This window comes from Equus asinus, chromosome 1, assembly GCF_041296235.1.
Source record: "Equus asinus isolate D_3611 breed Donkey chromosome 1, EquAss-T2T_v2, whole genome shotgun sequence".
Taxonomy (NCBI): domain Eukaryota; kingdom Metazoa; phylum Chordata; class Mammalia; order Perissodactyla; family Equidae; genus Equus; species Equus asinus.
In genome coordinates, this window is record NC_091790.1 from 85,162,114 (window position 1) to 85,185,187 (window position 23,074).

Below are 23,074 nucleotides of genomic sequence, written 5' to 3' on the forward strand. Positions count from 1 at the left end.
AACTGTTCCAGAAAATTGAGAAAGATGGAGAACTCCCTAACACATTCTATGAAGCCAACATCACTCTGATCCCCAAACCTGACAAGGACAACACAAAGAAGGAGAACTACAGGCCGATATCACTGATGAACATAGATGCAAAAATCCTCAACCAAATTTTGGCAAACCGATTACAGCAATACATCAAAAAGATTATACACCATGATCAAGTGGGATTTATACCAGGGACACAGGGATGGTTCAACACCCGCAAGTCAATCAACGTGATACACTACATCAACAAAATGAAAAACAAAAACCACATGATCATCTCAATAGACGCAGAGAAAGCATTCGACAAGATCCAACACCCATTTATGATAAAAACCCTCAGTAAAACGGGTATAGAAGGAAAGTACCTCAACATAATAAAGGCCATATATGATAGACCCACAGCCAACATCATACTCAATGGACAAAAGCTGAAAGCCATCCCTCTGAGGACAGGAACAAGACAAGGGTGCCCACTTTCACCACTCCTATTCAACATAGTACTGGAGGTGCTGGCCAGAGCAATTCGGCAGGAAAAAAAAATGAAAGGAATCCAAATCGGTAACGAAGAAGTAAAACTCGCGTTGTTTGCAGACGACATGATCTTATACATAGAAAACCCCAAAGAATCCACAGAAAAACTATTAGAAATAATCAACAACTACAGCAAAGTAGCAGGGTATAAAATTAACGGGCCCCAAAGCATCTTGCTTCCAGCTCTCTGGGAAGCTAAGAAACAACTCGCTCTGCACAGTGCTCTAACAGCCTACCGGGAATATCTCTTACAAAGGCCTGTGAAACGCAGTTTCTTTGCGGGCCAGATCTGGCTTAAGTAGAACTTCTGCTGTGGGTGTGCTACATTGCCCTAGAGCTGCAAGGCACAAAGTGCTGCCTTCTTTCCAAAGGGTGAGAAGGGCCCCAAAGCATCTTGCTTCCAACTCTTTGGGAAGCTAAGAAACAAGTCGCTCTGCACAGTGCTCTAACAGCCTACCGGGAACATCTCTTACAAGGGCCTGTGAAACGCAGTTTCTTTGCGGGCCTGATCTGGCTTAAGTAGAACTTCTGCTGTGGGTGTGCTACATTGCCCTAGAGCTGCAAGGCACAAAGTGCTGCCTTCTTTCCAAAGGGTGAGAAGGGCCCCAAAGCATCTTGCTTCCAGCTCTCTGGGAAGCTAAGAAACAAGTCGCTCTGCACAGTGCTCTAACAGGCTACCGGGAACATCTCTTACAAAGGCCTGTGAAATGCAGTTTCTTTGCAGGACTGACCTGGAAGAAGTAGAACATCTGCTCTGGGTGTGCTACATTGCCCTAGACCTGCAAGACACAAAGTGCTGCCTTCTTTCCAAAGGGGCAGATGAGTCTCAAAGCATTTTGCTTCCAGCTCTTTGGGAAGCTAAGAAACAACACGCTCTGCACAGTGCTCTAACAGCCTACCGGGAACATCTCTTACAAAGGCCTGTGAAACGCAGTTTCTTTGCGGGCCTGATCTGGCTGAAGTAGAACTTCTGCTCTGGGTGTGCTACATTGCCCTAGAGCTGCAAGGCAGAAAGTGCTGCGTTCTTTCCATAGGGGCAGATGGGCCCCAAAGCATCTTTTTTTGTTTTTTTTGTTTGTTTGTTTATTAATCTTATGACGGATTACAAGCTTGTGAAATTTCAGTTGTACATTTTTGTTAGTCATGTTGTGGGAACACCACTTCCCCCTCCGTGCCCTCCCCCCACCTCCCCTTTTCCCTGGTAACCACCGATCAGATCTCCTTCTCAATATACTAATTTCCACCTATGAGTGGAGTCATATAGAGTTCGTCTTTCTCTGACTGACTTATTTCGCTTAACATAATGCCCTCGAGGTCCATCCACATTGTTGTGAATGGGCCACTTTCGTCTTTTTTTATGGCTGAGTAGTATTCCATTGTGTATATATACCACATCTTCTTTATCCAATCATCAGTTTCTGGGCATGTAGGCTGGTTCCACGTCTTGGCTATTGTAAATAATGCTGCGATGAACATAGGGGTGCAACGGACTCTTGAGATATCTGATATCAGGTTCTTAGGATAGATACCCAGTAATGGGATGGCTGGGTCATAGGGTATTTCTATTTTTAACTTTTTGAGAAATCTCCATACTGTTTTCCATAGTGGCTGTACCAGTTTGCATTCCCACCAACAGTGTATGAGGGTTCCTCTTTCTCCACAACCTCTGCAACATTTGTCGTTCTTGGTTTTGGATGTTTTTGCCAATCTAACGGGGGTAAGGTGATATCTTAGTGTAGTTTTGATTTGCATTTCCCTGATGATTAGCGATGATGAACATCTTTTCATGTGTCTATTGGCCATGTTCATATCTTCTTTGGAGAAATGTCTGTTCATGTCCTCTGCCCATTTTTTGATCGGGTTGTTTGTTTTTTTGTTGTTAAGCAGTGTGAGTTCTTTGTACCTATTCTCCTCAAACTGTTCCAGAAAATTGAGAAAGATGGAGAACTCCCTAACACATTCTATGAAGCCAACATCACTCTGATCCCCAAACCTGACAAGGACAACACAAAGAAGGAGAACTACAGGCCGATATCACTGATGAACATAGATGCAAAAATCCTCAACCAAATTTTGGCAAACCGATTACAGCAATACATCAAAAAGATTATACACCATGATCAAGTGGGATTTATACCAGGGACACAGGGATGGTTCAACACCCGCAAGTCAATCAACGTGATACACTACATCAACAAAATGAAAAACAAAAACCACATGATCATCTCAATAGACGCAGAGAAAGCATTCGACAAGATCCAACACCCATTTATGATAAAAACCCTCAGTAAAACGGGTATAGAAGGAAAGTACCTCAACATAATAAAGGCCATATATGATAGACCCACAGCCAACATCATACTCAATGGACAAAAGCTGAAAGCCATCCCTCTGAGGACAGGAACAAGACAAGGGTGCCCACTTTCACCACTCCTATTCAACATAGTACTGGAGGTGCTGGCCAGAGCAATTCGGCAGGAAAAAAAAATGAAAGGAATCCAAATCGGTAACGAAGAAGTAAAACTCGCGTTGTTTGCAGACGACATGATCTTATACATAGAAAACCCCAAAGAATCCACAGAAAAACTATTAGAAATAATCAACAACTACAGCAAAGTAGCAGGGTATAAAATTAACGGGCCCCAAAGCATCTTGCTTCCAGCTCTCTGGGAAGCTAAGAAACAACTCGCTCTGCACAGTGCTCTAACAGCCTACCGGGAACATCTGTTACAAAGGCCTGTGAAACGCAGTTTCTTTGCATGCCAGATCTGGCTGAAGTAGAACTTCTGCTCGGGGTGTGCTACATTGCCCTAGAGCTGCAAGGCACAAAGTGCTGCCTTCTTTCCAAAGGGTGAGAAGGGCCCCAAAGCATCTTGCTTCCAGCTCTCTGGGAAGCTAAGAAATAAGTCGCTCTGCACAGTGCTCTTACAGCCTACCGGCAACATCTCTTACAAAGGCCTGTGAAACGAAGTTTCTTTGCAGGCCTGACCTGGCAGAAGTAGAACATCTGCTCTGGGTGTGCTACATTGCCCTAGAGCTGCAAGGCACAAAGTGCTGCCTTCTTTCCTTAAGGGCAGATGGCCCCTAAAGCATCTTGCTTCCAGCTCGTTGGGAATCTAAGAAACAACTCGCTCTGCACAGTGCTCTAACAGCCTACCGGGAACATCTCTTACAAAGGCCTGTGAAACGCAGTTTCTTTGCGGGCCTGATCTGGCTGAAGTAGAACTTCTGCTCTGGGTGTGCTACATTGCCCTAGAGCTGCAAGGCACAAAGTGCTGCCTTGTTTCCTTAAGGGCAGATGGCCCCTAAAGCATCTTGCTTCCAGCTCTTTGGGAAGCTAAGAAACAACTCGCTCTGCACAGTGCTCTAACAGCCTACAGGGAACATCTCTTACAAAGGCCTGTGAAACGCAGTTTCTTTTCAGGTCTGATCTAGCTGAAGTAGAACTTCTGCTCTGGGTGTGCTACATTGCCCTAGAGCTGCAAGGCACAAAGTGCTGCCTTCTTTACTTAAGGGCAGATGGCCCCTAAAGCATCTTGCTTCCAGCTCGTTGGGAATCTAAGAAACAACTCGCTCTGCACAGTGCTCTAACAGCCTACCGGGAACATCTCTTACAAAGGCCTGTGAAACGCAGTTTCTTTGCGGGCCTGATCTGGCTGAAGTAGAACTTCTGCTCTGGGTGTGCTACATTGCCCTAGAGCTGCAAGGCACAAAGTGCTACCTTCTTTCCTTAAGGGCAGATGGCCCCTAAAGCATCTTGCTTCCAGCTCTTTGGGAAGCTAAGAAACAACTCGCTCTGCACAGTGCTCTAACAGCCTACAGGGAACATCTCTTACAAAGGCCTGTGAAACGCAGTTTCTTTGCAGGTCTGATCTAGCTGAAGTAGAACTTCTGCTGTGGGTGTGCTACATTGCCCTAGAGCTGCAAGGCACAAAGTGCTGCCTTCTTTCCAAAGGGTGAGAAGGGCCCCAAAGCATCTTGCTTCCAGCTCTCTGGGAAGCTAAGAAATAAGTCGCTCTGCACAGTGCTCTTACAGCCTACCGGCAACATCTCTTACAAAGGCCTGTGAAACGAAGTTTCTTTGCAGGCCTGACCTGGCAGAAGTAGAACATCTGCTCTGGGTGTGCTACATTGCCCTAGAGCTGCAAGGCACAAAGTGCTGCCTTCTTTCCTTAAGGGCAGATGGCCCCTAAAGCATCTTGCTTCCAGCTCGTTGGGAATCTAAGAAACAACTCGCTCTGCACAGTGCTCTAACAGCCTACCGGGAACATCTCTTACAAAGGCCTGTGAAACGCAGTTTCTTTGCGGGCCTGATCTGGCTGAAGTAGAACTTCTGCTCTGGGTGTGCTACATTGCCCTAGAGCTGCAAGGCACAAAGTGCTGCCTTCTTTCCTTAAGGGCAGATGGCCCCTAAAGCATCTTGCTTCCAGCTCTTTGGGAAGCTAAGAAACAACTCGCTCTGCACAGTGCTCTAACAGCCTACAGGGAACATCTCTTACAAAGGCCTGTGAAACGCAGTTTCTTTGCAGGTCTGATCTAGCTGAAGTAGAACTTCTGCTCTGGGTGTGCTACATTGCCCTAGAGCTGCAAGGCACAAAGTGCTGCCTTCTTTCCAAAGGGTGAGAAGGGCCCCAAAGCATCTTGCTTCCAGCTCTCTGGGAAGCTAAGAAACAACTGGCTCTGCACAGTGCTCTAACAGCCTACCGGGAACATCTCTTACAAAGGCCTGTGAAACGCAGTTTCTTTGCATGCCAGATCTGGCTGAAGTAGAACTTCTGCTCGGGGTGTGCTACATTGCCCTAGAGCTGCAAGGCACAAAGTGCTGCCTTCTTTCCAAAGGGTGAGAAGGGCCCCAAAGCATCTTGCTTCCAGCTCTTTGGGAAGCTAAGAAACAAGTCGCTCTGCACAGTGCTCTAACAGCCTACCGGGAACATCTCTTACAAAGGCCTGTGAAACGCAGTTTCTTTGCGGGCCTGATCTGGCTGAAGTAGAACTTCTGCTCTGGGTGTGCTACATTGCCCTAGAGCTGCAAGGCAGAAAGTGCTGCGTTCTTTCCATAGGGGCAGATGGGCCCCAAAGCATCTTTTTTTGTTTGTTTGTTTGTTTGTTTATTAATCTTATGACGGATTACAAGCTTGTGAAATTTCAGTTGTACATTTTTGTTAGTCATGTTGTGGGAACACCACTTCCCCCTCCGTGCCCTCCCCCCACTCCCCCTTTTCCCTGGTAACCACCGATCAGATCTCCTTCTCAATATACTAATTTCCACCTATGAGTGGAGTCATATAGAGTTCGTCTTTCTCTGACTGACTTATTTCGCTTAACATAATGCCCTCGAGGTCCATCCACATTGTTGTGAAGGGGCCACTTTCGTCTTTTTTTATGGCTGAGTAGTATTCCATTGTGTATATATACCACATCTTCTTTATCCAATCATCAGTTTCTGGGCATGTAGGCTGGTTCCACGTCTTGGCTATTGTAAATAATGCTGCGATGAACATAGGGGTGCAACGGACTCTTGAGATATCTGATATCAGGTTCTTAGGATAGATACCCAGTAATGGGATGGCTGGGTCATAGGGTATTTCTATTTTTAACTTTTTGAGAAATCTCCATACTGTTTTCCATAGTGGCTGTACCAGTTTGCATTCCCACCAACAGTGTATGAGGGTTCCTCTTTCTCCACAACCTCTGCAACATTTGTCGTTCTTGGTTTTGGATGTTTTTGCCAATCTAACGGGGGTAAGGTGATATCTTAGTGTAGTTTTGATTTGCATTTCCCTGATGATTAGCGATGATGAACATCTTTTCATGTGTCTATTGGCCATGTTCATATCTTCTTTGGAGAAATGTCTGTTCATGTCCTCTGCCCATTTTTTGATCGGGTTGTTTGTTTTTTTGTTGTTAAGCAGTGTGAGTTCTTTGTACCTATTCTCCTCAAACTGTTCCAGAAAATTGAGAAAGATGGAGAACTCCCTAACACATTCTATGAAGCCAACATCACTCTGATCCCCAAACCTGACAAGGACAACACAAAGAAGGAGAACTACAGGCCGATATCACTGATGAACATAGATGCAAAAATCCTCAACCAAATTTTGGCAAACCGATTACAGCAATACATCAAAAAGATTATACACCATGATCAAGTGGGATTTATACCAGGGACACAGGGATGGTTCAACACCCGCAAGTCAATCAACGTGATACACTACATCAACAAAATGAAAAACAAAAACCACATGATCATCTCAATAGACGCAGAGAAAGCATTCGACAAGATCCAACACCCATTTATGATAAAAACCCTCAGTAAAACGGGTATAGAAGGAAAGTACCTCAACATAATAAAGGCCATATATGATAGACCCACAGCCAACATCATACTCAATGGACAAAAGCTGAAAGCCATCCCTCTGAGGACAGGAACAAGACAAGGGTGCCCACTTTCACCACTCCTATTCAACATAGTACTGGAGGTGCTGGCCAGAGCAATTCGGCAGGAAAAAAAAATGAAAGGAATCCAAATCGGTAACGAAGAAGTAAAACTCGCGTTGTTTGCAGACGACATGATCTTATACATAGAAAACCCCAAAGAATCCACAGAAAAACTATTAGAAATAATCAACAACTACAGCAAAGTAGCAGGGTATAAAATTAACGGGCCCCAAAGCATCTTGCTTCCAGCTCTCTGGGAAGCTAAGAAACAACTCGCTCTGCACAGTGCTCTTACAGCCTACCGGGAACATCTCTTACAAAGGCCTGTGAAACGAAGTTTCTTTGCAGGCCTGACCTGGCAGAAGTAGAACATCTGCTCTGGGTGTGCTACATTGCCCTAGAGCTGCAAGGCACAAAGTGCTGCCTTCTTTCCTTAAGGGCAGATGGCCCCTAAAGCATCTTGCTTCCAGCTCGTTGGGAATCTAAGAAACAACTCGCTCTGCACAGTGCTCTAACAGCCTACCGGGAACATCTCTTACAAAGGCCTGTGAAACGCAGTTTCTTTGCGGGCCTGATCTGGCTGAAGTAGAACTTCTGCTCTGGGTGTGCTACATTGCCCTAGAGCTGCAAGGCACAAAGTGCTGCCTTCTTTCCTTAAGGGCAGATGGCCCCTAAAGCATCTTGCTTCCAGCTCTTTGGGAAGCTAAGAAACAACTCGCTCTGCACAGTGCTCTAACAGCCTACAGGGAACATCTCTTACAAAGGCCTGTGAAACGCAGTTTCTTTGCAGGTCTGATCTAGCTGAAGTAGAACTTCTGCTCTGGGTGTGCTACATTGCCCTAGAGCTGCAAGGCACAAAGTGCTGCCTTCTTTCCAAAGGGTGAGAAGGGCCCCAAAGCATCTTGCTTCCAGCTCTCTGGGAAGCTAAGAAATAAGTCGCTCTGCACAGTGCTCTTACAGCCTACCGGCAACATCTCTTACAAAGGCCTGTGAAACGAAGTTTCTTTGCAGGCCTGACCTGGCAGAAGTAGAACATCTGCTCTGGGTGTGCTACATTGCCCTAGAGCTGCAAGGCACAAAGTGCTGCCTTCTTTCCTTAAGGGCAGATGGCCCCTAAAGCATCTTGCTTCCAGCTCGTTCGGTATCTAAGAAACAACTCGCTCTGCACAGTGCTCTAACAGCCTACCGGGAACATCTCTTACAAAGGCCTGTGAAACGCAGTTTCTTTGCGGGCCTGATCTGGCTGAAGTAGAACTTCTGCTCTGGGTGTGCTACATTGCCCTAGAGCTGCAAGGCACAAAGTGCTGCCTTCTTTCCTTAAGGGCAGATGGCCCCTAAAGCATCTTGCTTCCAGCTCTTTGGGAAGCTAAGAAACAACTCGCTCTGCACAGTGCTCTAACAGCCTACAGGGAACATCTCTTACAAAGGCCTGTGAAACGCAGTTTCTTTGCAGGTCTGATCTAGCTGAAGTAGAACTTCTGCTCTGGGTGTGCTACATTGCCCTAGAGCTGCAAGGCACAAAGTGCTGCCTTCTTTCCAAAGGGTGAGAAGGGCCCCAAAGCATCTTGCTTCCAGCTCTCTGGGAAGCTAAGAAATAAGTCGCTCTGCACAGTGCTCTTACAGCCTACCGGCAACATCTCTTACAAAGGCCTGTGAAACGAAGTTTCTTTGCAGGCCTGACCTGGCAGAAGTAGAACATCTGCTCTGGGTGTGCTACATTGCCCTAGAGCTGCAAGGCACAAAGTGCTGCCTTCTTTCCTTAAGGGCAGATGGCCCCTAAAGCATCTTGCTTCCAGCTCGTTGGGAATCTAAGAAACAACTCGCTCTGCACAGTGCTCTAACAGCCTACCGGGAACATCTCTTACAAAGGCCTGTGAAACGCAGTTTCTTTGCGGGCCTGATCTGGCTGAAGTAGAACTTCTGCTCTGGGTGTGCTACATTGCCCTAGAGCTGCAAGGCACAAAGTGCTGCCTTCTTTCCTTAAGGGCAGATGGCCCCTAAAGCATCTTGCTTCCAGCTCTTTGGGAAGCTAAGAAACAACTCGCTCTGCACAGTGCTCTAACAGCCTACAGGGAACATCTCTTACAAAGGCCTGTGAAACGCAGTTTCTTTGCAGGTCTGATCTAGCTGAAGTAGAACTTCTGCTGTGGGTGTGCTACATTGCCCTAGAGCTGCAAGGCACAAAGTGCTGCCTTCTTTCCAAAGGGTGAGAAGGGCCCCAAAGCATCTTGCTTCCAGCTCTCTGGGAAGCTAAGAAATAAGTCGCTCTGCACAGTGCTCTTACAGCCTACCGGCAACATCTCTTACAAAGGCCTGTGAAACGAAGTTTCTTTGCAGGCCTGACCTGGCAGAAGTAGAACATCTGCTCTGGGTGTGCTACATTGCCCTAGAGCTGCAAGGCACAAAGTGCTGCCTTCTTTCCTTAAGGGCAGATGGCCCCTAAAGCATCTTGCTTCCAGCTCGTTGGGAATCTAAGAAACAACTCGCTCTGCACAGTGCTCTAACAGCCTACCGGGAACATCTCTTACAAAGGCCTGTGAAACGCAGTTTCTTTGCGGGCCTGATCTGGCTGAAGTAGAACTTCTGCTCTGGGTGTGCTACATTGCCCTAGAGCTGCAAGGCACAAAGTGCTGCCTTCTTCCCTTAAGGGCAGATGGCCCCTAAAGCATCTTGCTTCCAGCTCTTTGGGAAGCTAAGAAACAACTCGCTCTGCACAGTGCTCTAACAGCCTACAGGGAACATCTCTTACAAAGGCCTGTGAAACGCAGTTTCTTTGCAGGTCTGATCTAGCTGAAGTAGAACTTCTGCTCTGGGTGTGCTACATTGCCCTAGAGCTGCAAGGCACAAAGTGCTGCCTTCTTTCCAAAGGGTGAGAAGGGCCCCAAAGCATCTTGCTTCCAGCTCTCTGGGAAGCTAAGAAATAAGTCGCTCTGCACAGTGCTCTTACAGCCTACCGGCAACATCTCTTACAAAGGCCTGTGAAACGAAGTTTCTTTGCAGGCCTGACCTGGCTGAAGTAGAACATCTGCTCTGGGTGTGCTACATTGCCCTAGAGCTGCAAGGCACAAAGTGCTGCCTTCTTTCCTTAAGGGCAGATGGCCCCTAAAGCATCTTGCTTCCAGCTCGTTGGGAATCTAAGAAACAACTCGCTCTGCACAGTGCTCTAACAGCCTACCGGGAACATCTCTTACAAAGGCCTGTGAAACGCAGTTTCTTTGCGGGCCTGATCTGGCTGAAGTAGAACTTCTGCTCTGGGTGTGCTACATTGCCCTAGAGCTGCAAGGCACAAAGTGCTACCTTCTTTCCTTAAGGGCAGATGGCCCCTAAAGCATCTTGCTTCCAGCTCTTTGGAAAGCTAAGAAACAACTCGCTCTGCACAGTGCTCTAACAGCCTACAGGGAACATCTCTTACAAAGGCCTGTGAAACGCAGTTTCTTTGCAGGTCTGATCTAGCTGAAGTAGAACTTCTGCTCTGGGTGTGCTACATTGCCCTAGAGCTGCAAGGCACAAAGTGCTGCCTTCTTTCCAAAGGGTGAGAAGGGCCCCAAAGCATCTTGCTTCCAGCTCTCTGGGAAGCTAAGAAATAAGTCGCTCTGCACAGTGCTCTTACATCCTACCGGCAACATCTCTTACAAAGGCCTGTGAAACGAAGTTTCTTTGCAGGCCTGACCTGGCAGAAGTAGAACATCTGCTCTGGGTGTGCTACATTGCCCTAGAGCTGCAAGGCACAAAGTGCTGCCTTCTTTCCTTAAGGGCAGATGGCCCCTAAAGCATCTTGCTTCCAGCTCGTTGGGAATCTAAGAAACAACTCGCTCTGCACAGTGCTCTAACAGCCTACCGGGAACATCTCTTACAAAGGCCTGTGAAACGCAGTTTCTTTGCGGGCCTGATCTGGCTGAAGTAGAACTTCTGCTCTGGGTGTGCTACATTGCCCTAGAGCTGCAAGGCACAAAGTGCTGCCTTCTTCCCTTAAGGGCAGATGGCCCCTAAAGCGTCTTGCTTCCAGCTCTTTGGGAAGCTAAGAAACAACTCGCTCTGCACAGTGCTCTAACAGCCTACAGGGAACATCTCTTACAAAGGCCTGTGAAACGCAGTTTCTTTGCAGGTCTGATCTAGCTGAAGTAGAACTTCTGCTCTGGGTGTGCTACATTGCCCTAGAGCTGCAAGGCACAAAGTGCTGCCTTCTTTCCAAAGGGTGAGAAGGGCCCCAAAGCATCTTGCTTCCAGCTCTCTGGGAAGCTAAGAAACAACTGGCTCTGCACAGTGCTCTAACAGCCTACCGGGAACATCTCTTACAAAGGCCTGTGAAACGCAGTTTCTTTGCATGCCAGATCTGGCTGAAGTAGAACTTCTGCTCGGGGTGTGCTACATTGCCCTAGAGCTGCAAGGCACAAAGTGCTGCCTTCTTTCCAAAGGGTGAGGAGGGCCCCAAAGCATCTTGCTTCCAGCTCTTTGGGAAGCTAAGAAACAAGTCGCTCTGCACAGTGCTCTAACAGCCTACCGGGAACATCTCTTACAAAGGCCTGTGAAACGCAGTTTCTTTGCGGGCCTGATCTGGCTGAAGTAGAACTTCTGCTCTGGGTGTGCTACATTGCCCTAGAGCTGCAAGGCAGAAAGTGCTGCGTTCTTTCCATAGGGGCAGATGGGCCCCAAAGCATCTTTTTTTGTTTGTTTGTTTGTTTGTTTATTAATCTCATGACGGATTACAAGCTTGTGAAATTTCAGTTGTACATTTTTGTTAGTCATGTTGTGGGAACACCACTTCCCCCTCCGTGCCCTCCCCCCACTCCCCCTTTTCCCTGGTAACCACCGATCAGATCTCCTTCTCAATATACTAATTTCCACCTATGAGTGGAGTCATATAGAGTTCGTCTTTCTCTGACTGACTTATTTCGCTTAACATAATGCCCTCGAGGTCCATCCACATTGTTGTGAAGGGGCCACTTTCGTCTTTTTTTATGGCTGAGTAGTATTCCATTGTGTATATATACCACATCTTCTTTATCCAATCATCAGTTTCTGGGCATGTAGGCTGGTTCCACGTCTTGGCTATTGTAAATAATGCTGCGATGAACATAGGGGTGCAACGGACTCTTGAGATATCTGATATCAGGTTCTTAGGATAGATACCCAGTAATGGGATGGCTGGGTCATAGGGTATTTCTATTTTTAACTTTTTGAGAAATCTCCATACTGTTTTCCATAGTGGCTGTACCAGTTTGCATTCCCACCAACAGTGTATGAGGGTTCCTCTTTGTCCACAACCTCTGCAACATTTGTCGTTCTTGGTTTTGGATGTTTTTGCCAATCTAACGGGGGTAAGGTGATATCTTAGTGTAGTTTTGATTTGCATTTCCCTGATGATTAGCGATGATGAACATCTTTTCATGTGTCTATTGGCCATGTTCATATCTTCTTTGGAGAAATGTCTGTTCATGTCCTCTGCCCATTTTTTGATCGGGTTGTTTGTTTTTTTGTTGTTAAGCAGTGTGAGTTCTTTGTACCTATTCTCCTCAAACTGTTCCAGAAAATTGAGAAAGATGGAGAACTCCCTAACACATTCTATGAAGCCAACATCACTCTGATCCCCAAACCTGACAAGGACAACACAAAGAAGGAGAACTACAGGCCGATATCACTGATGAACATAGATGCAAAAATCCTCAACCAAATTTTGGCAAACCGATTACAGCAATACATCAAAAAGATTATACACCATGATCAAGTGGGATTTATACCAGGGACACAGGGATGGTTCAACACCCGCAAGTCAATCAACGTGATACACTACATCAACAAAATGAAAAACAAAAACCACATGATCATCTCAATAGACGCAGAGAAAGCATTCGACAAGATCCAACACCCATTTATGATAAAAACCCTCAGTAAAACGGGTATAGAAGGAAAGTACCTCAACATAATAAAGGCCATATATGATAGACCCACAGCCAACATCATACTCAATGGACAAAAGCTGAAAGCCATCCCTCTGAGGACAGGAACAAGACAAGGGTGCCCACTTTCACCACTCCTATTCAACATAGTACTGGAGGTGCTGGCCAGAGCAATTCGGCAGGAAAAAAAATGAAAGGAATCCAAATCGGTAACGAAGAAGTAAAACTCGCGTTGTTTGCAGACGACATGATCTTATACATAGAAAACCCCAAAGAATCCACAGAAAAACTATTAGAAATAATCAACAACTACAGCAAAGTAGCAGGGTATAAAATTAACGGGCCCCAAAGCATCTTGCTTCCAGCTCTCTGGGAAGCTAAGAAACAACTCGCTCTGCACAGTGCTCTAACAGCCTACCGGGAACATCTCTTACAAAGGCCTGTGAAACGAAGTTTCTTTGCAGGCCTGACCTGGCAGAAGTAGAACATCTGCTCTGGGTGTGCTACATTGCCCTAGAGCTGCAAGGCACAAAGTGCTGCCTTCTTTCCTTAAGGGCAGATGGCCCCTAAAGCATCTTGCTTCCAGCTCGTTGGGAATCTAAGAAACAACTCGCTCTGCACAGTGCTCTAACAGCCTACCGGGAACATCTCTTACAAAGGCCTGTGAAACGCAGTTTCTTTGCGGGCCTGATCTGGCTGAAGTAGAACTTCTGCTCTGGGTGTGCTACATTGCCATAGAGCTGCAAGGCACAAAGTGCTGCCTTCTTTCCTTAAGGGCAGATGGCCCCTAAAGCATCTTGCTTCCAGCTCTTTGGGAAGCTAAGAAACAACTCGCTCTGCACAGTGCTCTAACAGCCTACAGGGAACATCTCTTACAAAGGCCTGTGAAACGCAGTTTCTTTGCAGGTCTGATCTAGCTGAAGTAGAACTTCTGCTCTGGGTGTGCTACATTGCCCTAGAGCTGCAAGGCACAAAGTGCTGCCTTCTTTCCAAAGGGTGAGAAGGGCCCCAAAGCATCTTGCTTCCAGCTCTCTGGGAAGCTAAGAAATAAGTCGCTCTGCACAGTGCTCTTACAGCCTACCGGCAACATCTCTTACAAAGGCCTGTGAAACGAAGTTTCTTTGCAGGCCTGACCTGGCAGAAGTAGAACATCTGCTCTGGGTGTGCTACATTGCCCTAGAGCTGCAAGGCACAAAGTGCTGCCTTCTTTCCTTAAGGGCAGATGGCCCCTAAAGCATCTTGCTTCCAGCTCGTTCGGTATCTAAGAAACAACTCGCTCTGCACAGTGCTCTAACAGCCTACCGGGAACATCTCTTACAAAGGCCTGTGAAACGCAGTTTCTTTGCGGGCCTGATCTGGCTGAAGTAGAACTTCTGCTCTGGGTGTGCTACATTGCCCTAGAGCTGCAAGGCACAAAGTGCTGCCTTCTTTCCTTAAGGGCAGATGGCCCCTAAAGCATCTTGCTTCCAGCTCTTTGGGAAGCTAAGAAACAACTCGCTCTGCACAGTGCTCTAACAGCCTACAGGGAACATCTCTTACAAAGGCCTGTGAAACGCAGTTTCTTTGCGGGCCTGATCTGGCTGAAGTAGAACTTCTGCTCTGGGTGTGCTACATTGCCCTAGAGCTGCAAGGCAGAAAGTGCTGCGTTCTTTCCATAGGGGCAGATGGGCCCCAAAGCATCTTTTTTTGTTTGTTTGTTTGTTTGTTTATTAATCTTATGACGGATTACAAGCTTGTGAAATTTCAGTTGTACATTTTTGTTAGTCATGTTGTGGGAACACCACTTCCCCCTCCGTGCCCTCCCCCCACTCCCCCTTTTCCCTGGTAACCACCGATCAGATCTCCTTCTCAATATACTAATTTCCACCTATGAGTGGAGTCATATAGAGTTCGTCTTTCTCTGACTGACTTATTTCGCTTAACATAATGCCCTCGAGGTCCATCCACATTGTTGTGAAGGGGCCACTTTCGTCTTTTTTTATGGCTGAGTAGTATTCCATTGTGTATATATACCACATCTTCTTTATCCAATCATCAGTTTCTGGGCATGTAGGCTGGTTCCACGTCTTGGCTATTGTAAATAATGCTGCGATGAACATAGGGGTGCAACGGACTCTTGAGATATCTGATATCAGGTTCTTAGGATAGATACCCAGTAATGGGATGGCTGGGTCATAGGGTATTTCTATTTTTAACTTTTTGAGAAATCTCCATACTGTTTTCCATAGTGGCTGTACCAGTTTGCATTCCCACCAACAGTGTATGAGGGTTCCTCTTTGTCCACAACCTCTGCAACATTTGTCGTTCTTGGTTTTGGATGTTTTTGCCAATCTAACGGGGGTAAGGTGATATCTTAGTGTAGTTTTGATTTGCATTTCCCTGATGATTAGCGATGATGAACATCTTTTCATGTGTCTATTGGCCATGTTCATATCTTCTTTGGAGAAATGTCTGTTCATGTCCTCTGCCCATTTTTTGATCGGGTTGTTTGTTTTTTTGTTGTTAAGCAGTGTGAGTTCTTTGTACCTATTCTCCTCAAACTGTTCCAGAAAATTGAGAAAGATGGAGAACTCCCTAACACATTCTATGAAGCCAACATCACTCTGATCCCCAAACCTGACAAGGACAACACAAAGAAGGAGAACTACAGGCCGATATCACTGATGAACATAGATGCAAAAATCCTCAACCAAATTTTGGCAAACCGATTACAGCAATACATCAAAAAGATTATACACCATGATCAAGTGGGATTTATACCAGGGACACAGGGATGGTTCAACACCCGCAAGTCAATCAACGTGATACACTACATCAACAAAATGAAAAACAAAAACCACATGATCATCTCAATAGACGCAGAGAAAGCATTCGACAAGATCCAACACCCATTTATGATAAAAACCCTCAGTAAAACGGGTATAGAAGGAAAGTACCTCAACATAATAAAGGCCATATATGATAGACCCACAGCCAACATCATACTCAATGGACAAAAGCTGAAAGCCATCCCTCTGAGGACAGGAACAAGACAAGGGTGCCCACTTTCACCACTCCTATTCAACATAGTACTGGAGGTGCTGGCCAGAGCAATTCGGCAGGAAAAAAAATGAAAGGAATCCAAATCGGTAACGAAGAAGTAAAACTCGCGTTGTTTGCAGACGACATGATCTTATACATAGAAAACCCCAAAGAATCCACAGAAAAACTATTAGAAATAATCAACAACTACAGCAAAGTAGCAGGGTATAAAATTAACGGGCCCCAAAGCATCTTGCTTCCAGCTCTCTGGGAAGCTAAGAAACAACTCGCTCTGCACAGTGCTCTAACAGCCTACCGGGAACATCTCTTACAAAGGCCTGTGAAACGAAGTTTCTTTGCAGGCCTGACCTGGCAGAAGTAGAACATCTGCTCTGGGTGTGCTACATTGCCCTAGAGCTGCAAGGCACAAAGTGCTGCCTTCTTTCCTTAAGGGCAGATGGCCCCTAAAGCATCTTGCTTCCAGCTCGTTGGGAATCTAAGAAACAACTCGCTCTGCACAGTGCTCTAACAGCCTACCGGGAACATCTCTTACAAAGGCCTGTGAAACGCAGTTTCTTTGCGGGCCTGATCTGGCTGAAGTAGAACTTCTGCTCTGGGTGTGCTACATTGCCATAGAGCTGCAAGGCACAAAGTGCTGCCTTCTTTCCTTAAGGGCAGATGGCCCCTAAAGCATCTTGCTTCCAGCTCTTTGGGAAGCTAAGAAACAACTCGCTCTGCACAGTGCTCTAACAGCCTACAGGGAACATCTCTTACAAAGGCCTGTGAAACGCAGTTTCTTTGCAGGTCTGATCTAGCTGAAGTAGAACTTCTGCTCTGGGTGTGCTACATTGCCCTAGAGCTGCAAGGCACAAAGTGCTGCCTTCTTTCCAAAGGGTGAGAAGGGCCCCAAAGCATCTTGCTTCCAGCTCTCTGGGAAGCTAAGAAATAAGTCGCTCTGCACAGTGCTCTTACAGCCTACCGGCAACATCTCTTACAAAGGCCTGTGAAACGAAGTTTCTTTGCAGGCCTGACCTGGCAGAAGTAGAACATCTGCTCTGGGTGTGCTACATTGCCCTAGAGCTGCAAGGCACAAAGTGCTGCCTTCTTTCCTTAAGGGCAGATGGCCCCTAAAGCATCTTGCTTCCAGCTCGTTCGGTATCTAAGAAACAACTCGCTCTGCACAGTGCTCTAACAGCCTACCGGGAACATCTCTTACAAAGGCCTGTGAAACGCAGTTTCTTTGCGGGCCTGATCTGGCTGAAGTAGAACTTCTGCTCTGGGTGTGCTACATTGCCCTAGAGCTGCAAGGCACAAAGTGCTGCCTTCTTTCCTTAAGGGCAGATGGCCCCTAAAGCATCTTGCTTCCAGCTCTTTGGGAAGCTAAGAAACAACTCGCTCTGCACAGTGCTCTAACAGCCTACAGGGAACATCTCTTACAAAGGCCTGTGAAACGCAGTTTCTTTGCAGGTCTGATCTAGCTGAAGTAGAACTTCTGCTCTGGGTGTGCTACATTGCCCTAGAGCTGCAAGGCACAAAGTGCTGCCTTCTTTCCAAAGGGTGAGAAGGGCCCCAAAGCATCTTGCTTCCAGCTCTCTGGGAAGCTAAGAAATAAGTCGCTCTGCACAGTGCTCTTACAGCCTACCGGCAACATCTCTTACAAAGGCCTGTGAAACGAAGTTTCTTTGCAGGCCTGACCTGGCAGAAGTAGAACATCTGCTCTGGGTGTGCTACATTGCCCTAGAGCTGCAAGGCACAAAGTGCTGCCTTCTTTCCTTAAGGGCAGATGGCCCCTAAAGCATCTTGCTTCCAGCTCGTTGGGAATCTAAGAAACAACTCGCTCTGCACAGTGCTCTAACAGCCTACTGGGAACATCTCTTACAAAGGCCTGTGAAACGCAGTTTCTTTGCGGGCCTGATCTGGCTGAAGTAGAACTTCTGCTCTGGGTGTGCTACATTGCCCTAGAGCTGCAAGGCACAAAGTGCTGCCTTCTTTCCTTAAGGGCAGATGGCCCCTAAAGCATCTTGCTTCCAGCTCTTTGGGAAGCTAAGAAACAACTCGCTCTGCACAGTGCTCTAACAGCCTACAGGGAACATCTCTTACAAAGGCCTGTGAAACGCAGTTTCTTTGCAGGTCTGATCTAGCTGAAGTAGAACTTCTGCTCTGGGTGTGCTACATTGCCCTAGAGCTGCAAGGCACAAAGTGCTGCCTTCTTTCCAAAGGGTGAGAAGGGCCCCAAAGCATCTTGCTTCCAGCTCTCTGGGAAGCTAAGAAATAAGTCGCTCTGCACAGTGCTCTTACAGCCTACCGGCAACATCTCTTACAAAGGCCTGTGAAACGAAGTTTCTTTGCAGGCCTGACCTGGCAGAAGTAGAGCATCTGCTCTGGGTGTGCTACATTGCCCTAGAGCTGCAAGGCACAAAGTGCTGCCTTCTTTCCTTAAGGGCAGATGGCCCCTAAAGCATCTTGCTTCCAGCTCGTTGGGAATCTAAGAAACAACTCGCTCTGCACAGTGCTCTAACAGCCTACCGGGAACATCTCTTACAAAGGCCTGTGAAACGCAGTTTCTTTGCGGGCCTGATCTGGCTGAAGTAGAACTTCTGCTCTGGGTGTGCTACATTGCCCTAGAGCTGCAAGGCACAAAGTGCTGCCTTCTTTCCTTAAGGGCAGATGGCCCCTAAAGCATCTTGCTTCCAGCTCTTTGGGAAGCTAAGAAACAACTCGCTCTGCACAGTGCTCTAACAGCCTACAGGGAACATCTCTTACAAAGGCCTGTGAAACGCAGTTTCTTTGCAGGTCTGATCCTGCTGAAGTAGAACTTCTGCTCTGGGTGTGCTACATTGCCCTAGAGCTGCAAGGCACAAAGTGCTGCCTTCTTTCCAAAGGGTGAGAAGGGCCCCAAAGCATCTTGCTTCCAGCTCTCTGGGAAGCTAAGAAATAAGTCGCTCTGCACAGTGCTCTTACAGCCTACCGGCAACATCTCTTACAAAGGCCTGTGAAACGAAGTTTCTTTGCAGGCCTGACCTGGCAGAAGTAGAACATCTGCTCTGGGTGTGCTACATTGCCCTAGAGCTGCAAGGCACAAAGTGCTGCCTTCTTTCCTTAAGGGCAGATGGCCCCTAAAGCATCTTGCTTCCAGCTCGTTGGGAATCTAAGAAACAACTCGCTCTGCACAGTGCTCTAACAGCCTACCGGGAACATCTCTTACAAAGGCCTGTGAAACGCAGTTTCTTTGCGGGCCTGATCTGGCTGAAGTAGAACTTCTGCTCTGGGTGTGCTACATTGCCCTAGAGCTGCAAGGCACAAAGTGCTGCCTTCTTTCCTTAAGGGCAGATGGCCCCTAAAGCATCTTGCTTCCAGCTCTTTGGGAAGCTAAGAAACAACTCGCTCTGCACAGTGCTCTAACAGCCTACAGGGAACATCTCTTACAAAGGCCTGTGAAACGCAGTTTCTTTGCAGGTCTGATCTAGCTGAAGTAGAACTTCTGCTCTGGGTGTGCTACATTGCCCTAGAGCTGCAAGGCACAAAGTGCTGCCTTCTTTCCAAAGGGTGAGAAGGGCCCCAAAGCATCTTGCTTCCAGCTCTCTGGGAAGCTAAGAAACAACTGGCTCTGCACAGTGCTCTAACAGCCTACCGGGAACATCTCTTACAAAGGCCTGTGAAACGCAGTTTCTTTGCATGCCAGATCTGGCTGAAGTAGAACTTCTGCTCGGGGTGTGCTACATTGCCCTAGAGCTGCAAGGCACAAAGTGCTGCCTTCTTTCCAAAGGGTGAGAAGGGCCCCAAAGCATCTTGCTTCCGGCTCTTTGGGAAGCTAAGAAACAACTCGCTCTGCACAGTGCTCTAACAGCCTACCGGGAACATCTCTTACAAAGGCCTGTGAAACGCAGTTTCTTTGCGGGCCTGATCTGGCTGAAGTAGAACTTCTGCTCTGGGTGTGCTACATTGCCCTAGAGCTGCAAGGCAGAAAGTGCTGCGTTCTTTCCATAGGGGCAGATGGGCCCCAAAGCATCTTTTTTTGTTTGTTTGTTTGTTTGTTTATTAATCTTATGACGGATTACAAGCTTGTGAAATTTCAGTTGTACATTTTTGTTAGTCATGTTGTGGGAACACCACTTCCCCCTCCGTGCCCTCCCCCCACCCCCCCTTTTCCCTGGTAACCACCGATCAGATCTCCTTCTCAATATACTAATTTCCACCTATGAGTGGAGTCATATAGAGTTCGTCTTTCTCTGACTGACTTATTTCGCTTAACATAATGCCCTCGAGGTCCATCCACACTGTTGTGAATGGGCCACTTTCGTCTTTTTTTATGGCTGAGTAGTATTCCATTGTGTATATATACCACATCTTCTTTATCCAATCATCAGTTTCTGGGCATGTAGGCTGGTTCCACGTCTTGGCTATTGTAAATAATGCTGCGATGAACATAGGGGTGCAACGGACTCTTGAGATATCTGATATCAGGTTCTTAGGATAGATACCCAGTAATGGGATGGCTGGGTCATAGGGTATTTCTATTTTTAACTTTTTGAGAAATCTCCATACTGTTTTCCATAGTGGCTGTACCAGTTTGCATTCCCACCAACAGTGTATGAGGGTTCCTCTTTCTCCACAACCTCTGCAACATTTGTCGTTCTTGGTTTTGGATGTTTTTGCCAATCTAACGGGGGTAAGGTGATATCTTAGTGTAGTTTTGATTTGCATTTCCCTGATGATTAGCGATGATGAACATCTTTTCATGTGTCTATTGGCCATGTTCATATCTTCTTTGGAGAAATGTCTGTTCATGTCCTCTGCCCATTTTTTGATCGGGTTGTTTGTTTTTTTGTTGTTAAGCAGTGTGAGTTCTTTGTACCTATTCTCCTCAAACTGTTCCAGAAAATTGAGAAAGATGGAGAACTCCCTAACACATTCTATGAAGCCAACATCACTCTGATCCCCAAACCTGACAAGGACAACACAAAGAAGGAGAACTACAGGCCGATATCACTGATGAACATAGATGCAAAAATCCTCAACCAAATTTTGGCAAACCGATTACAGCAATACATCAAAAAGATTATACACCATGATCAAGTGGGATTTATACCAGGGACACAGGGATGGTTCAACACCCGCAAGTCAATCAACGTGATACACTACATCAACAAAATGAAAAACAAAAACCACATGATCATCTCAATAGACGCAGAGAAAGCATTCGACAAGATCCAACACCCATTTATGATAAAAACCCTCAGTAAAACGGGTATAGAAGGAAAGTACCTCAACATAATAAAGGCCATATATGATAGACCCACAGCCAACATCATACTCAATGGACAAAAGCTGAAAGCCATCCCTCTGAGGACAGGAACAAGACAAGGGTGCCCACTTTCACCACTCCTATTCAACATAGTACTGGAGGTGCTGGCCAGAGCAATTCGGCAGGAAAAAAAAATGAAAGGAATCCAAATCGGTAACGAAGAAGTAAAACTCGCGTTGTTTGCAGACGACATGATCTTATACATAGAAAACCCCAAAGAATCCACAGAAAAACTATTAGAAATAATCAACAACTACAGCAAAGTAGCAGGGTATAAAATTAACGGGCCCCAAAGCATCTTGCTTCCAGCTCTCTGGGAAGCTAAGAAACAACTCGCTCTGCACAGTGCTCTAACAGCCTACCGGGAACATCTCTTACAAAGGCCTGTGAAACGCAGTTTCTTTGCATGCCAGATCTGGCTGAAGTAGAACTTCTGCTCGGGGTGTGCTACATTGCCCTAGAGCTGCAAGGCACAAAGTGCTGCCTTCTTTCCAAAGGGTGAGAAGGGCCCCAAAGCATCTTGCTTCCAGCTCTTTGGGAAGCTAAGAAACAACTCGCTCTGCACAGTGCTCTAACAGCCTACAGGGAACATCTCTTACAAAGGCCTGTGAAACGCAGTTTCTTTGCAGGCCTGACCTGGCAGAAGTAGAACATCTGCTCTGGGTGTGCTACATGGCCCTAGAGCTGCAAGGCACAAAGTGCTGCCTTCTTTCCTTAAGGGCAGATGGCCCCCAAAGCATCTTGCTTCCAGGTCTTTGGGAAGCTAACAAAGAACTCGCTCTGCACAGTGCTCTAACAGCCTACAGGGAACATCTCTTACAAAGGCCTGTGAAACGCAGTTTCTTTGCGGGCCTGATCTAGCTGAAGTAGAACTTCTGCTCTGGGTGTGCTACATTGCCCTAGAGCTGCAAGGCACAAAGTGCTGCCTTCTTGCCAAAGCGTGAGAAGGGCCCCAAAGCATCTTGCTTCCAGCTCTTTGGGAAGCTAAGAAAGAACTCGCTCTCCACAGTGCTCTAACAGCCTACCGGGAACATCTCTTACAAAGGCCTGTGAAACGCAGTTCCTTTGCGGGCCTGATCTGGCTGAAGTAGAACTTCTGCTCTGGGTGTGCTACATTGCCCTAGAGCTGCAAGGCACAAAGTGCTGCCTTCTTTCCAAAGGGTGAGAAGGGCCCCAAAGCATCTTGCTTCCAGCTCTCTGGGAAGCTAAGAAATAAGTCGCTCTGCACAGTGCTCTTACAGCCTACCGGCAACATCTCTTACAAAGGCCTGTGAAACGCAGTTTCTTTGCAGGCCTGACCTGGCAGAAGTAGAACATCTGCTCTGGGTGTGCTACATTGCCCTAGAGCTGCCAGGCACAAAGTGCTGCCTTCTTTCCTTAAGGGCAGATGGCCCCTAAAGCATCTTGCTTCCAGCTCTTTGGGAATCTAAAAAACAACTCGCTCTGCACAGTGCTCTAACAGCCTACCGGGAACATCTCTTACAAAGGCCTGTGAAACGCAGTTTCTTTGCGGGCCTGATCTGGCTGAAGTAGAACTTCTACTCTGGGTGTGCTACATTGCCCTAGAGCTGCAAGGCACAAAGTGCTGCCTTCTTGCCAAAGGGTGAGACGGGCCCCAAAGCGTCTTTTTTTTTTTTTTTTGTTTATTAATGTTATGATGCATTACAAGCTTGTGAAATTTCAGTTGTACATTTTTGTTAGTCATGTTGTGGGAACACCACTTCCCCCTCCGTGCCCTCCCCCCACCCCCCTTTTCCCTGGTAACCACCGATCAGATCTCCTTCTCAATATACTAATTTCCACCTATGAGTGGAGTCATATAGAGTTCGTCTTTCTCTGACTGACTTAT